The following is a 16392-nucleotide window of genomic DNA, read 5'->3' on the forward strand; positions in this document are numbered from 1 at the left end:
CCGTGTCACAAAATTAGAATATTACTTAAGGCTAATACAAAAAAGGGATTTTTAGAAATGTTGGCCAACTGAAAAGTATGAAAATGAAAAATATGAGCATGTACAATACTCAATACTTGGTTGGAGCTCCTTTTGCCTCAATTACTGCGTTAATGCGGCGTGGCATGGAGTCGATGAGTTTCTGGCACTGCTCAGGTGTTATGAGAGCCCAGGTTGCTCTGATAGTGGCCTTCAACTCTTCTGCGTTTTTGGGTCTGGCATTCTGCATCTTCCTTTTCACAATACCCCACAGATTTTCTATGGGGCTAAGGTCAGGGGAGTTGGCGGGCCAATTTAGAACAGAAATACCATGGTCCGTAAACCAGGCACGGGTAGATTTTGCGCTGTGTGCAGGCGCCAAGTCCTGTTGGAACTTGAAATCTCCATCTCCATAGAGCAGGTCAGCAGCAGGAAGCATGAAGTGCTCTAAAACTTGCTGGTAGACTGCTGCGTTGACCCTGGATATCAGGAAACAGAGTGGACCGACACCCCAAACCATCACTGATGGTGGAAACTTTACACTAGACTTCAGGCAATGTGGATCCTGTGCCTCTCCTGTCTTCCTCCAGACTCTGGGACCTCGATTTCCAAAGGAAATGCAAAATTTGCTTTCGTCAGAAAACATGACTTTGGACCACTCAGCAGCAGTCCAGCTCTTTTTTTCCTTAGCCCAGGTGAGACGCTTTGCGCGCTGTTTCTTGGTCAACAGTGGCTTGACACGAGGTATGCGGCAGTTGAAACCCATGTCTTTCAAGCGTCTCTTGGTGGTGGATCTTGAAGCACTGACTCCAGCAGCTGTCCACTCCTGAATCTCCCCCACATTTTTGAATGGGTTTTTTTTCACAATCTTGACCAGGGCGCGGTGATCCCTATCGCTTGTACACTTTTTCTGACCACAGTTTTTCCTTCCCTTTGCCTCTCCATTAATGTGTTTGGACACAGAGCTCTGAGAACAGCCAGCCTCTTCAGCAATAACCTTTTGTGTCTTTCCCTCCTTGTGCAATGTGTCGATGGTTGCCTTTTGGACAGCTGTCAAATCTGAAGTCTTCCCCATGTTTGTGTAGGCTTCAGAACTGGACTGAGTGACCATTTAAAGCCCTTTGCAGGTGTTTTGAGTTAATCAGCTGATTAGTTTGTGGCACCAGGTGTCTTCAAAATTTAACCCTTACACAATATTCTAATTTTGTGACACACGGAATTTTGGATTTTCATTTGTTGCCACTTCAAATCATCAAAATTAAATGAAATAAACATTTGAATGCATCAGTCTGTGTGCAATGAATAAATATAATGTACAAGTTACACCTTTTGAATGCAATTACTGAAATAAATCAAGTTTTTCAAAATATTCTAATTTACTGGCTTTTACCTGTGTGTGTGTGTGTGTGTGTGTGTGTGTGTGTGTGTGTGTGTGTGTGTGTGTGTGTATATATATATATATATATATACACACACACACACATACCGAGTGTGATTATGTCACGTTATCGATGGGCGGCTAGGAGACACCGACAGTACTAAGTATGTGTGTGTGTGTATATATATATATATTCTGTTTCCTATCTTACTTTTTATTTAAGTTTAGAGAGGGAACACATTTACTTGGTTAAAATGTGGATTTCTTATACAATTGTATTTTGTTAAAAAAAATTAGCAATTAAAAATAATAGTATATAAACAATGTCAAGGTAAATATATATATATATATATTAGGGCTGCAACAAACAACTAATTTGATAATCGATGAGTCTGTCGATTATTACTTCGATTAATTGATTAATAATCGGATAAAAGACAAACTACATTTCTATCCTTTCCAGTATTTTATTGGGGGGGGACTGCATACTGGCACCATACTTATTTTGATTGTTTCTCAGCTGTTCGTAAATGTTGCAGTTTATAAATAAAGGTTTATAAAAAAAAAAGTAGCCTCTGCACATGCGCATAGCATAGATCCAACGAATCGATGACTAAATTAATCGCCAACAATTTTTATAATCTATTTTAATTGATTTAATCGATTAGTTGTTGCAGCCCTAGTGTGTGTGTGTGTGTGTGTGTATATGCGGCCTCCGAGTCAAAAAGTTTGGGGACCCCTGCAGTACACCAACAGCAGGTGGATTGGGCTTTTATGTTTACGACACCTCGACCAAAATGTGACAACTTCTGTCTTTGACCCTTGCCGCGCGCTCTCAAAAGTCTGTGGCGACCATTAAACCCAAGTTTGTATGATCTTCCTACGCACACGTAAACAATCGGCGATACAAAACACACCCGAGAAAGCACCAAAGTGAACACATTTGGGGGGAATCACACTAACGCCCGCTTGCTTTGAAGATGAGTTAGCACTTCCGGGGGGCGCGGTCTCTCTCTGGTCGGCGCGTTGACGTCACCGAGCGGGGCTTTCCTCCATGACGTATCGAGGTGGAGGAAAGAAAAAAAAAAAAAAGACGGAGGAAGGAGGCGAGAGGCTGGCTCAGCTGCGTAGCTCCAAACCGAAAGATCTTCCCTGAGTGGCCGCCTTGGGCAGCTTGGAGCTCCGCAGGAGACGCGGGGAGAAAGTGGACCTTTTTCCGCAACGCGTCGTGGGAAGCCGGTAGGTGAAGCCTCTTGCGTTGTCTCGCGTGTGCGGTAGAAAAGACAACCAGGAAGACACTTTGACGCCGATAGAGTATTCATGGAGTCATGTAGAGGAAACATGGAGTTATATGGAGGAAACATGGAGTCATGCGTCAGCAACATGTGCTAGCATGTAGCAAACATGAGGACGTCTCAACATGTCCTCACTACGGCGTGTCCTCCGTGGACAGTAAAGACAACATTACTTCCACGTTCCGGTGAAGACACACGTCTTCAATCATTCGACATGTTTTTTTTTTACAGTGTAGAGACAATGTGTCTTAAGGGAAATATGTCCTCCAAAAAGAGACGTTTCTCCATGTCGTGTAATGGTGACAGGAGTCAATATTTGGAGGGACAATGTGTCCTCATTTTAGGGCCAACATGTTCCCGGAGACCCCACCTCGGAAGGTGTGCAGTCCACGCCATTGGCCGCCCGTGTCACGTCCAAATCGGCCACAGAGGTCCGACGTGTCTCTCCCCCCCTTTTCCCGTCCCGCCACTCCCCAAAAATACCCCTGCGAGGGCTCCACTCCCTGCGTGTTTTTCCAGGGAAGGAGACACAATACATAATTCAGAGATGAAATCAGCAGCTCAGAGCTCGCCTTCTGCTGGAGGACAGATGTCGTGGACAATATACGGCATATCTGGATATTTATTTGTGAATCGGATCAAGCTTTTATATTATGTTTAGGGTTTTTAATGGGACGGACCACTTTTTAGCAAGCGTGGCATAACGTCCAATAATTTGCATTTTTTTTATTTTTTATGAGAAGATATCATGAAATTGATGTTTGGATGAGCAAAGTCCCACATTTTTGCAATGATCCAGGAATATTTTGAACATGCTAAAATAAGATAGTCTGGTATTTTATTTGCACATATCACATGCTCATGAACACATTATGACGGGACTGGGTGTTAAAGGAGAACTTTTTTGGGGGGGGGGGATTTTGGCTATTATTTGCAGTCCTTATGTAAGACAAGAACACATATGCCTTTTTATTGCATTCTAAATGGTAAATAAACATTAGTAAAAGTCAGCTATCAGTGAGGCCAATGTGAGGTGCTCTATTCTGCATATAAAGCACTCTAAAAACATCTAAAAACCTCTTTTAACGTTCTATAACACACTGTAAGTAGATATATAATATAGTAACAGGCACATACCTAATAACATGTAAAATTGACATCTTTTGTGCATATGGTCCAGGGTATGCTACTACTAATCATGGCAGAATAACGTTGGACCAAAGATTTGCATTTTTTATGAGAAGATATCATGAAGTCGATGTTTAGATGAGCAAAGTCCCAGATTTTTGCGATGATCCAGGAATATTTTGAACATGCTAAGATAAGATAGTCTGGTATTTTATTTGGACATATTCCACGCTCATGAACACATTATGACGGGACTGTGTGTCAAAAGGAGAACTGAACTTTTTTGGGGGGTTGGCCATTATTTGCAATCCTTATGTAAGACAAGAACACATATGCCTTTTTATTGCATTCTAAATGGTAAATAAACATTAGTAAAAGTCAGCTATCAGTGAGGCCAATGTGAGGTGCTCTATTCTGCATGTAAAGCACTCTAAAAAACATCCAAAAACATCCTTTAACGTTCTATAACACACTGTAAGTAGATATATATTGACATATTTTGTACATTTTGAGCAGATGGCAGAATAACGTTGGGGTCCAAAAATTTGCATTTTTTTTTTTTTTTTTTAATGAGAAGATATCATGAAATTGATGTTTAGATGAGCAAAGTCCCAGATTTTTGCGATGATCCAGGAATATTTTGAACATGCTAAGATAATATAGTCTTGGTATTTTATTTGCACATATTCCACGCTCATGAACACATGACGGGACTGTGTGTAAAAGGAGAACTTTTTTTGGGGGGGGGGTTTGGCTATTATTTGCAATCCTTATGTAAGACAAGAACACATGCCTTTTTATGGCATTCTAAAGGGTAAATAAACATTAGTAAAAGTCAGCTATCAATGAGGCCAATGTGAGGTGCTCTATTCTGCATATAAAGCACTCTAAAAAACATCCAAAAACCTCCTTTAATGTTCTATAACAAACTGAGTGTATATATATATATATATATATTGACATATTTTGCTCATTTTGAGCAGATGGCAGAATGTTTTATTTTTTTATGTTGATTTAATATAAAAAAAAAATTAAAAAAAACGATACCGATTAAAAAAAAAAAAAAAAACGATAATTTCCGATATTACATTTTAAAGGGGAACATTATCACAATTTCAGAATTGTTAAAACCATTAAAAATCAGTTCCCAGTGGCTTATTATATTTTTCGAAGTTTTTTTCAAAATGTTACCCATCACGCAATATCCTTAAAAAAAAGCTTCAAAGTGCCTGATTTTAACCATCGTTACATACACCCGTCCATTTTCCCGTGACGTCACATAGTGAAGCCAACACAAACAAACATGGCGGAAAGAACAGCAAGCTATAGCGACATTAGCTCGGATTCAGACTCTGATTTCAGCGGCTTAAGCGATTCAACAGATTACGAATGTATTGAAACGGATGGTTGTAGTGTGGAGGCAGGTAGCGAAAATGAAAATGAAGAAGAAACTGAAGCTATTGAGCCATATCGGTTTGAACCGTATGCAAGCGAGACCGACGAAAACGACACGACAGCCAGCGACACGGGAGAAAGCGAGGATGAATTCGGCGATCGCCTTCTAACCAATTAGCATTAAAGGAAACTAACAACTATGAACTAGGTTTACAGCATATGAAATACATTTGGCAACAACATGCACTTTGAGAGTGCAGACAGCCCAGTTTTCATCAATTAATATATTCTGTAGACATACCCTCATGTCAGCAGGCCAGGGAAGCTAGGGTCGATATTCTTTTCTTGATCATCTTCGGGACGGTGTGAGCCAAGACATCCAGGGGGGTTTAGCTCGCTCGTCTGCGGGAACAAACTGCCGCCATTGCTTGCCGTGCTACCGAGGTCCTTTGTCCCTGAATTGCTCACACACTCCGGCAGATTCAATGGGGGTCTGGCGGCAGATTTCTTTGACTTTATCGTTGGAAATGCATCTGCTTTGAGTGTCGCAGGATATCCACACATTCTTGCCATCTCTGTCGCAGCATAGCTTTCGTCGGTAAATTGAACAAATTTCTTGCCACTTTCGCATCTTTGGGCCACTGGTGCAACTTGAATCCATCCCTGTTCGTGTTGTTACACCCTCTGACAACACACCGACGAGGCATGATGTCTCCAAGGTACGGAAAACAGTCGAAAAAACAGAAAATAACAGAGCTGATTTGACTCAGTGTTTGAGAAAATGGCGGATTGCTTCCCGATGCGACGTCACGTTGTGACGTCATCGCTCCGAGAGCGAATATTAGAAAGGCGTTTATTTCGCCAAAATTCACCCATTTAGAGTTCGGAAATTGGTTAAAAAAATATATGGTCTTTTTTTCTGCAACATCAAGGTATATATTGACGCTTACATAGGTCTGGTGATAATGTTCCCCTTTAACGCATTTATCGGACATCTCTAACTTGAGGTCATGGCCAATTATGCAAATGTATCAATAACGTGGTCGTGTAAATAAGATAAATAAAGATAAGGCTGTTCTAGAGGAAATGTACCCTTAAAAGGATCCTGTTTTGCTCTTTTTTGAGGGGGGATTGTGCTGCCTTGGCGGAGTTCCACGCTCATTAGTTGTCCTAACAAGTTCCTTTCTCCGAAAAAATTCAAGCATGACCTCATCCCGAGGGGTTTCGGGTTCCGCCATGACGACGGGGCTCGGCTTACGGACGACCGCGGAGAATTACACGCTCAGTTGTCGGACGTTGCGTGTCTGCGTTCCGCTCTTTGTGCGCCTGTTTCCTGCCTGAAACGGGATGCCTTCCAGGTCACTTGGAGGGCCCTTGAGGTTTGGCTTCTAGCGAGGAGTGGAGAGCGCCTGCAGGGTTGACATGAAACATTCAACACGCGCGCGAGCTCTCTTGATCGGACGACAACGCAGCCTGGATCCTCAGCCTTTGATCCATTTTTTTTGTGCTTAAAATGTTACCAAAAAACTACTGGAAACTTCCAGAGAAAAACATTTGCTGTTTTATTTGCCCGACGTCTCGTTATGCATGCTAGCTATTTGCCAAATCAGCTTTTCACCGTGCGTTTTTATAGCTAATTGCCAGCTTCATGCAGCTTCCGCTGCCTGAGGCCTTGCTTATTGAGGAAATCACGCTACCAAAACAAACAAAAGTTTTGGTATGTTAAGCGAAAATACCAAACTGAGTTTTTGCCATAAATGTTAGCGGGTTTTTTTGGCTGAAAATTGTATCACGATACAAATGTTTTATATTGGTCTTTGTCGATGATTTTTATTTTTATGAACTGTTGAAAATAAGTAGAGATGTCCGATAATATCGCTTTAAAATGTGATATCGGAATTTATCGGTATCGGTTTCAAAAAGTAAAATTTATGACTTTTTAAAACGCCGCTGTGTACACGGACGTAGGGAGAAGTACAGAGCGCCAATAAACCTTAAAGGCACTGCCTCCCAGTCACATAATATCTACGGCTTTTCACACACTTGGTCAACAGCCATACAGGTCACACTGAGGGTGGCCGTATAAACAACTTTAACACTGTTACAAATATGCGCCACACTGTGCACCCACACCAAACGAGAATGACAAACACATTTCGGGAGAACATCCGCACCGTACCACAACATAAACACAACAGAACAAATACCCAGAACCCCTTGCAGCACTAACTCTTCCGGGACGCTACAATATACACCCCTTGCTATCCCCTACCCCACCCATCTCAACCCCAACCCCACCCACCTCAACCGCCTCATGCTCTCTCAAATTCCAAGCTGCTGTTTTGAAGCATGTTAAAAAAAATAATGGACTTTGTGACTTCAAAAATAAATATGGCAGTGCCATGTTGGCATTTTTTTTTTCCATAACTTGAGTTGATTTATTTTGGAAAACCTTGTTACATTGTTTAATGCATCCAGCGAGGCATCACAACAAAATTAGGCATAATAATGTGTTAATTACACGACTGTTTATATCGGCATCGGAGTCGGTAATTAAGAGTTGGACAATATCGGATATCGGCAAAAAAGCCATTATGGGACATCTCTAGTAAAAATATATCGAGATATACATTTTCGTCCATATTTAGTTGTCATATTTGAAGATGTTTGAAATTGCCATGCAAAATTGCTAATGCTAATCGCTAGTGTGTGTGTGTGTGTGTGTGTGTGTATATATAGGATTTTCCATGTAAATCCGCATCGAGCTACGCATTTTATTTACAGTATGTTGAATGTCGAAGAGAAACGATCATAACATACTTTTATTTCTATATGTTTAGCTTTGCAGTGCTTCAAAGTAAGGAGCTCTGAAATAAACTCCAACTGGAGTCTTTATTGAACACCTGTTATCTGTCTGCTGACCAAACGTCATTGGGCACACAATAACTATTACCGTATTTTTCGGAGTATAAGTCGCACCTGCCGAAAATGCATAATAAAGAAGGAAAAAAACATATATAAGTTGCACTGGAGCCCGGCCAAACTATGAAAAAAAACTGCGACTTATAGTCCGAAAAATACGGTATTTAACTATTATGTTAGATCCACTATGGACTGGACTTTCACAATATTATGCTAGACCCACTCGACGTCCATTGCACTGGTCTCCCCTAGAGGGGGGAGGGGTCACCCACATCTGCGGTCCTCTCCAAGGTTTCTCATAGTCATTCTCATTGTCATCCCACTGGGTTGTGAGTTTTTCCTTGCCCTTATGTGGGATCTGAACCGAGGATGTCGTTGTGGCTTGTGCAGCCCTTTGAGACACTTGTGATTTAGGGATATATAAATAAACATTGATCGATTGGAAAACTTTTGCAGACACTTTTTGTTCAAACGTTATTTGTGGTTATATTGTGTTGACACACTGTTATTTTGCACTTTGGACGACTTTTTATTAAATGTAAGATATTTGCAAAACGCGAGTTGGATATTTCCCGCAATTTGGGGCGTGGCTTGTCATGAAAAGGTGATGGTGGGTTGTGCCGCCAAAGCAGTTAAGAAGCACTGAGCTAGAGGAAGCAAGTACTGGGTTATAAGACAAAAGGGGACTTTGACTTGACCCCTGGGGAACACCAACCTCTTCTTGGAACTATGTATCATCTGCTTGAGCAATCTTTGGACCTTTTTATGTACAAAGTCACTCGGTAACAGTTGAGTGTGTTTGTGTTTGTGACTGTGTGTGTTTGTGTGGTTTAGTGTGTCTTGGGTTAGCTCCATTAGCTCGCCCACATACACGAGCCAAAATATGAAGGCTTTGCTTGCACATCCCCAGCATTTTGTGTGGGTGCTGGTTCTTGTAGCTGTCAGTAAGCAGTATCCATCCATCCACTCCACAACAATGTCTCCTCCTCGCTTTTAAGTTATCTGTTCATTCAGGAGTGTTCAGTATTGTTTGATATTGCACTAATTTGTCACAAACAAAAGGCTAAGATGCGGATGTTTTGTTTCGATCAGGGGTCTTTAAAGGGGAACATTATCACAATTCCAGAAGGGTTAAAACCATTAAAAATCAGTTCCCAGTGGCTTATTTTATTTTTCGAAGTTTTTTTCAAAATTTTACCCATCACGCAATATCCCTAAAAAAAGCTTCAAAGTGCCTGATTTTAACCATCGTTATATACACCCGTCCATTTTCCTGTGACGTCACACAGTGATGCCAATACAAACAAACATGGCGCATAGAACAGCAAGGTATAGCGACATTAGCTCGGATTCAGACTCGGATTTCAGCGGCTTAAGCGATTCAACAGATTACGCATGTATTGAAACGGATGGTTGTAGTGTGGAGGCAGGTAGCGAAAACGAAATTGAAGAAGAAACTGAAGCTATTGAGCCATATCGGTTTGAACCGTATGCAAGCGAAACCGACGAAAATGACACGGGAGAAAGCGAGGACGAATTCGGCGATCGCCTTCTAACCAACGATCGGTATGTGTTTGTTTGGCATTAAAGGAAACTAACAACTATGAACTAGGTTTACAGCATATGAAATACATTTGGCAACAACATGCACTTTGAGAGTGCAGACAGCCCATTTCAGGCGCGCTAAGAACATATATTTTTCCACGATTTCAGCACTCAGGTTAACCATACCTAAATAGACACAAAATACTGCATTACACAAGACTACCCGAATGTACTCGAATGATTGAAAAAAATAAATGTTTTCAAGCTAAATTACTGGTAAACACAGTTTATGTATAATAATTTACGTAAAACCGCAAGTAATGAATAAAGTTTTCATCAATTAATATATTCTGTAGACATACCCTCATCCGCTCTCTTTTCCTGAAAGCTGATCTGTCTAGTTTTGGAGTTGATGTCAGCATCTGCTTTGAGTGTCGCAGGATATCCACACATTCTTGCCATCTCTGTTGTAGCATAGCTTTCGTCGGTAAAGTGTGCGGAACAAACGACTGACCATTTCGTCGGCTTTCCCCACACCCTAGTATTTTGAACTAATTTCGTCCAATTTCTTGCCACTTTCGCATCTTTGGGCCACTGGTGCAACTTGAATCGTCCCTGTTCGTGTTGTTACACCCTCCGACAACACACCGACAAAAGTGAGAAAATGGCGGATTGCTTCCCGATGTGACGTCACGTTGTGACGTCATCGCTCCGAGAGCGAATAATAGAAAGGCGTTTAATTCGCCAAAATTCACCCATTTAGAGTTCGGAAATCGGTTAAAAAAATATATGGTCTTTTTTCTGCAACATCAAGGTATCCTAACCAATTTTGTCTCAGCAGCAGGTGATAGCTTGCGTTTTCTTCCTGATCGTGGCAGTGACAAAACTGTGCCATGCACTTTATACTTGCTAACAATTGTCCGCACAGTTGCTTTTGGGACCTTAAGCTGCCTTGAAATGGCTCCAAGTGACTTTCCTGACTTGTTCAAGTCAATGATTAGTTTTTCTCAGATCTGTGCTGAGTTCCTTTGACTTTCCCATTGTCGCGTTTGTAGCCGAGTCTAATGACTGCATCACATGAGCCCTATTTAAATGGAGTGTCGTCAATCATAATCACTCACATGAAGTTAAGAGGCCATGCCATGAAGCTCATTTATTTGATTGTAACTTTTCTACATCACTAAAATTGATAGTGTATGTTGCTGTATGTATACTTTTGACCCAGCAGATTTGGTCACATTTTCAGTAGACCCCATAATAAATTCATAAAAGAACCCAAACTTCATGAATGTTTTTTGTGACAAACAAGCATGTGCTCCAATCACTCTATCTCAAAAAAATAAGAATTGTAGAAATTATTGGAAACTCCAGACAGCCATTACATTATGTTTTTTACAAGTGTATGTCAACGGTGACACTGTGAAACACCAGTTGACTGGAAACAAATTTATATTTACCGGTAGTCACTTTTACAGACTTTTTTATTTTTTTTTTTACCATTGTTTGTTCTTCTGGGAACACTAACCATCCAGAAATATTTGGCTCATTCCAGTTGTTTTGGTTTGGAACAAAAAGGGATCTGGGAGATTTGCCAGCTGTTGCACGGAAATAGGGTGTGGGAAATAGACGCAGCCAAGTGGGAGGCACGAGGACGGGAATGCAGCCCAAGTGGGTTTCGAAGGAGTCCAGTTGGTCAACTTTGCATCCCGAAGCATATGAGCATGAAGTTGTTAGCATCTGTGTTTTTGTTAGCAGGAAGTCAGAGCTCCCGTTACGCTGCAGGACGGAGCAGGTGGAAGGGGCATGGTGAATTATTTATTAAAACCCATTTTCTTCATCTCGGTGTGACCCAGTTCTACCTGCTCCTTGAAGACCCTCGAAAAGATCCTCTCGAGCAGGGCTGCATACTAAAGATGCTAAAAGCAATCAAATGTACTGGAAGTCAATCTATGCTATTTGAGGAAAACATCTCGGCGTTGTATTCATCTAATACAGAGGTCTCCAACAGGGGGTCCCGTGACCCTAAGGCTCTGCTGAGGGGTTGAGAAATCTTTGGTTGCGACTTGTCCAGGGAGTACCCTGCCTTCCCCAAACGGTAGAAAATGGATGGTTGTTTAGACTTAAACTTTTTCTTTTTACAAATGTAACTCTTGTGTAATGTTCTTATTGTTGTTACTCAGCCAGCGTTTGTGGGTCTGATGGACCCGTTGCATTTTGTGGCTTTTAATGCCTCACAATCAAACACTTTTATGTTAAAATACTAAACAGATGTTTACCATATCCCAATAAACATCTGTTCAGTACTTTAACATAAAAGTGTTTGATTGTGAGGCATTAAAAGCCACAAAATGCAACGGGTCCATCAGACCCACAAACGCTGGCTGAGTAACAACAATGTGGACGTTGCACGGAAAATGTCTCTGCCAGTTTCTGCATCCCACAGGGATTCTTCTTTTGTGTTTCTGCACCTGCGGTTTCCACACAAGGTTGCAACATTGTTTGTCAACACTGTCTGCTCTCATTTTCTCGCACATTTGACCAATTTGCTCAATTTACCTTTAACTCTATGTTATTATTAATAATTAATGATATTAATCTTTGTGGAAACACTGATCATCTTAATGATTTCTCACAATAAATATATATAGAAACAGATACATATCAATATGCAACACTTTATTTTTATATTTTCTCTAAGTGCACATTTTTCAAATTGAACATTTTCAAATGATCACTTCTAAGACAGTCTTGTGAAATCACAATATCCCATTTTAACTAGCAAGCCACTAACATTTTTATAAAAGAGGAGAAAACACGAAAAAAATGAAAATTAAATTTTGAAACATAGTTTATCTTCAATTTCGACTCTTTAAAATTCAAAATTCAACCGAAAAAAAGAAGAGAAAAACTAGCTAATTTGAATCTTTTTGAAAAAATTTATGGAACATCATTAGTAATTTTTCCTGATTAAGATTAATTTTAGAATTTTGATGACATGTTTTAATTAGGTTAAAATCCAATCTGCACTTTGTTAGAATATATAACAAATTGGACCAAGCTATAATTCTAACAAAGACAAATGATTATTTCTTCTAGATTTTCCAGAACAAAATTTTTAAAAGAAATTCAAAAGACTTTGAAATAAGATTTAAATTTGATTCTACAGATTTTCTTGCCAGAATAATTTTTTCGACTTTTAATCATAATAAGTTTGAAGAAATATTTCACAAATATTCTTCGTCGAAAAAACAGAAGCTAAAATGAAGAATTAAATTAAAATGTATTTATTATTCTTTACAATAAAAAAAAATAATTTACTTCAACATTGATTTAAATTGTCAGGAAAAAAGAGGAAGGAATTTAAAAGGTATGTGTTTAAAAATCCTAAAATCATTTTTAAAGTTGTATTTTTTTCTCTAAAATTGTCTTTTCTGAAAGTTATAATAATAATAATAATAATAACTGGGATTTATATAGCGCTTTTCTAAGTACCCAAAGTCGCTTTACATGTAGAACCCAACATTCATTCACACCTGGTGGTGGTAAGCTACTTTCATAGCCACAGCTGCCCTGGGTTAGACTGACGGAAGCGTGGCTGCAATTTGCGCCAACGGCCCCTCCGACCACCACCTATCATTCATAATTCAATTCACCGGTGTGAGTGGCACCGGGGGCAAAGGGTGAAGTGTCCCGCCCAAGGACACAACGGCAGCGATTTTTTTTTGGATGGTAAAAGGCGGGGAGCGAACCTGCAACCCTCAGGTTTCTGACGCGGTTGCTCTACCCACTACGCCATGCCGCCCCAGTAAAAAAATAAATTAATTTTTAAAATATTTTCTTGGATTTTCAAATTCTATTTGAGTTTTGTCTCTCTTAGAATTAAAAATGTCGAGCAAAGCGAGACCAGCTTGCTAGTAAATAAATACAATTTAAAAAATAGAGGCAGCTCACTGGTAAGTGCTGCTATTTGAGCTATTTTTAGAACAGGCCAGGGGGCGACTCATCTGCTCCTTATGGGCGACCTGGTGCCCGCGGGCCCCGCGTTGGTGACCCCTGGTTTAAAGCCACTTCCAGGCAAACATGGCCACAAACCTGCGTTTTATTTTTATTTTGACAGAGCGGTCATGGGAAAATGTTGCGTCCAAACACCGACCAGACAAGCGCTTTTGTTTGGAGGGCGGCCATGCTGCGTTTTATGTGCTCAGCTGATTCCTCGGCAACAAAACCCGAGCCGCTCTTTCCTGACGGTGGCACCCGGGTAAACACTTCGCAGGGAGAACAAAAGCGCCTGGCCGGGCGAGATTGGCTGCAAGCGCAGCACGACGACGGCAGATGTTTCCTCGCTCTGACGTGATTTTCAGTTTGGGGAGAGGAGGCGAGGGAGTTTGAACCGTGTCAGAAGGAATGTGAGGAAAGGTCACGCCGGGCTTACTTGTTTTCCTTTTTATGGAAACCATTTGATGAAGCCTCACACAACCTGTTAGATAAGTGTGTGTGTGTGTGTGTGTGTGTGTGTGTGTGTGTGTGTGTGTGTGTGTGTGTGTGTGTGTGTGTGTTGAATTGAGCAGCCTTGGAGTGGGAGGACAAGTGTGGAACAAGGTGTGTGTGTGTGACTGAATCGCAGGCCCATCTGCCCCACACACACACAGATAAAGACACGCACACGCAGCTGTCACAAAATGTATTAGTCTTCCTTATTACCAAGAGTAATTTCAATGCGCGTTGAATCATTTGTGCACATTTTTATCCACGGGAACTTTCCCTGGCAAAACATTCGTATTTCGAATCGCCACAGGATGCAATAAAGTTTATTCAAACAAGCGAAAGAAAACACTGAAAACACGGAATTCTGCTTGCTTTTGACACGTTTCTGTTATGTTTGTGAGGGGTGGAAGGAGACGAGACCACGAAGAAACTCAGGTTACCAGGTTTATTGTAACATTTGATGATTGTCTGGGAGGTGTATGCTACCCTAATAATAATAATAATAATAGATTTTATTTGTAAAAAGCACTTTACATTGAGCAAACAACCTCAAAGTGCTTCAGTGTATTAACAAAAATTATAATAATAAAAAGATAATAAAATTAAAAAAATAGAACAGCCTAGTAGCTAGAACTAGTATGCATATATCTTTAAAAAGTTTTTTTTTTAAACAAAGGTTTTTAAGCATCCACAGTCTGTGGTGCCCTCAGGTGGTCAGGGAGAGCGTTCCACAGACTGGAAGTGTAGCTTTGTCCTCAGAGGTTGGAGGAGGTTAGCCTGTCCGGGGCGGAGGTGTCGTGTGCCCTACATTATCACTGGCGATGTTTTTGCGAGTGACCCACTCCTGCCTGTAAAAACACGCGAGATGACGTCACGACTATTGTCGAGAAATCCAATTTTCGGCGACAAATTGTACTGTTGACATTTGTCCACTAATCGTCGCAGCCCTATCCTCCAGTGATGACGGTGCCTGTTAGAAACATTGTTTGTTTGGCGCCATGGGGGCGAGGATTGCTGACTTAGAAGTGGCTTTGCACTGTGTAGGCACGTTAGCCACTAGTGAGAATGCTACATTGCGTTGAGGGCGCCTTCGATTGCTTAGACTAAGACTTAGACAAACTTTAATGATCCACAAGGGAAATTGTTCCACACAGTAGCTCAGAAAGTGTGAGGATGGAAAGGACAGTGCAGGTATAAAATAGACAAAAAATGCAATATAAATATAACATATTTAATATTTACATTAATATATGTACGGTATATGATATATGCTTATCTATTATATGTTGATATCATATATACAATGTATAACAATTACCATGTATTTTGGCTTTTAACCCAACATGAGACTTAAACTGTTTTTAACTTTTTAACTGCTTTTATCTAACAAATTGTTCCTAAGATAATTTGTATTTGTATGTATAATATAATGTGTATTTTATCTCTGTTTTAAATGTTATTTTTTTAGTCTGTCCTTTGCCTGTATTTCTTTGTGGCTTACAGCCCTTTGTTCTTCAACTGTGGTTGTTTTTAAAGGGCTTTAACCTACTCAGTGGCCTAGTGGTTCGAGCAGGGGTCCCCCAAACTCCGGCATCCAAAATCCGGCCCACAGGAAGTCCCAAGTAAATATATATTATATATATATATATATATATATATATATATATATTAGAGATGCGCGGTTTGCGGACACAACCGCGGAGTCCGCGGATTATCCGCGGATCGGGCGGTTGAAAAAAAAAAAAAAAAGATTTTATCCGCGGGTCGGGTCGGGCGGTTGAAATAAAAAAAAATTAGATTTTAAATAGATTCAATTCGGAAATATATATACATAGTTAAATGTTGTTACCCACATACGAAAAACGAGCAGGCACCTGCAGCATATGCCACAACAGAAGAAGAAGAAAAAAAAGAGATGGACACTTTTACGGAGCGGAGAAGGGACGCCTCGCCGGGGTCCGGGACCGAGGCCCCTTCCCCCGAGAGGGCCCCACCGGGAGCCGTAGCTGAGGCGATCCGCGAGAAGGGCCCGACGCACGTCCAGGGTCACCAACGCGCCCACCGCACCGACACCCCGCCTCGTCCGCCTTCGCCGCGGCCGGCGTCACGCGCAGCAGGTAAGCAGCTTACCTGCCCGCCACCCCCGTGGCCGGGGGCTCGTAACAGGGGTCACTCCGCGCGCTCCGCCCGCGCAGCTTACCTGCCCGCCACCCCCGTTGCCGGGGG

The 16392-nt window shown here is 41.1% G+C and overlaps 1 protein-coding gene across 1 annotated transcript in view; it reads left to right on the plus strand.

Annotated features, from left to right (window-relative positions):
- Positions 1–2099: 2099 nt before the first annotated feature.
- rnf19b (ring finger protein 19B) overlaps positions 2100–16392 on the plus strand; it is a 48216-nt gene continuing 33923 nt past the window's right edge. Inside the window, exon 1 of the mRNA XM_061930788.1 lies at positions 2100–2635. The gene's annotated coding sequence lies outside the window, so the exon portion shown is untranslated. The remainder of the gene's footprint in view (positions 2636–16392) is intronic.

The sequence above is a fragment of the Nerophis lumbriciformis genome, linkage group LG37, assembly GCF_033978685.3.
Source record: "Nerophis lumbriciformis linkage group LG37, RoL_Nlum_v2.1, whole genome shotgun sequence".
In the NCBI taxonomy this organism is placed as follows: domain Eukaryota; kingdom Metazoa; phylum Chordata; class Actinopteri; order Syngnathiformes; family Syngnathidae; genus Nerophis; species Nerophis lumbriciformis.